General features: G+C 44.1%; 1 protein-coding gene across 3 annotated transcripts in view; it reads right to left on the reverse strand.

Moving 5' to 3' along the window:
- The window catches only part of LOC108302951 (transmembrane protein 14C), a 110,730-nt gene that overhangs the window by 10,987 nt on the left and 98,195 nt on the right, over window positions 1–1,548 (reverse strand). The gene's annotated exons all lie outside the window — the stretch shown is intronic.

Raw genomic sequence — 1,548 nt, forward strand, 5'->3', positions numbered from 1 at the left:
ACATCGAGATACCATCTCACACCAGTTAGAATGGCGATCATTAAAAAATCTGGAGACAACAGATGCTGGAGAGGATGTGGAGAAATAGGAACACTTTTACACTGTTGGTGGGAGTGCAAATTAGTTAAATCATTGTGGAAGACAGTGTGGCGATTCCTCAAGGATCTAGAAATAGAAATTCCATTTGACCCAGCAATCCCATTACTGGGTATATATCCAAAGGATTAAAAATCATTCTATTATAAAGACACATGCATGCATATGTTCATTTTGGCAGTGTTTACAATAGCAAACACCTGGAACCAACCCAAATGTTCATCGATGATAGACTGGACAGGTAAAATGTGGCACATATACACCATGGAATACTATGCAGCCATCAAAGGAGATGAATTTGTGTCCTTTGTAGGGACATGGATGAACCTGGAAACCATCATTCTCAGCAAACTGACACAAGAACAGAAAATCAAACACCACATGTTCTCACTCACAGGCAGGTGTTGAACAATGAGAACACATGGACACAGGGAGGGGAGCATCGCTCACTGGGGTTTGTTGGTGGACTAGGGGAGGGACAGTGGGCAAGGGGAGGGATAACATGGGGAGAAATGCCAGATATAAGTGATGGGGATGGAGGCAGCAAACCACATTGCCATGTATGTACCTATGCAACAATGCACCTATGCAACAAACCAATAATAAAGTTGGTTTTTTTCTGTTATATATATATATAAAAGAAATAGTAGTGGAGCTGATGCAGGGCAAGTGAGCCTCCAAATTGAGGCTTTGCCTGGGAGGGTTATTGGCTCTGCTGAGGAAGGAATTCAAGGGCAAACCAGTGGTGTTGGACAGCAATTTTTACTGAAGCAGCAGTGTCTAAGCAGCAGCAGAGGGACTGCTCTTTGTGGAGCCAGGGCACATTACAGGGCAGATTAATTAAGGGGTAGATTATGCAGAAATTTCTTTAAAAGGGGTGCTAGCTTCCAGGTTGTCCTAGAAAGGGGTGGTAACTTCTGTATGTTGCCATGGCACACTGGTGGGCATGTCTTATAGAAAGGTGCTTCTGCCCCATCTCTGTTTTAGCTAGTCCTCAATTTGGTCCAGTATCCAAGCCCTACCTCTGGAATTGAGTCCTGCCTCCTACCTCAGAGTCATGGCAAAAGGACATGGGATCCAATGGAAAGAGCTCCTATGGCCAAAGTTGGAAATATCTTAAAAAATAATAACCTGGTATTTGATTACAAGACAAAGTATTTTTTAAAAATGCATGAGTCTGTCTGGGTGTGTTGGCTCACACCTGTAATCCCAGCACTTTGGGAGGCCAAGGAGGGCAGATCATTAGGTCAGGAGTTCAAGACCAGCCTGACTAACATGGTGAAACCCCATCTCTACTAAAAATACAAAAATGAGCTGGGCATTGTGGCACATACCTGTAATCAAAGCTACTCAAGAGACTGAGGCAGGAGAATCCCTTGAATCCAGGAGGTTCAATGAGCTGAGATCGCACCGCTGCACTCCAGCCTGGGCAACTGAGACTGTCTCAAAAAA

The sequence above is a fragment of the Cebus imitator genome, unplaced genomic scaffold, assembly GCF_001604975.1.
Source record: "Cebus imitator isolate Cc_AM_T3 unplaced genomic scaffold, Cebus_imitator-1.0 Scaffold43, whole genome shotgun sequence".
NCBI classification, from domain to species: domain Eukaryota; kingdom Metazoa; phylum Chordata; class Mammalia; order Primates; family Cebidae; genus Cebus; species Cebus imitator.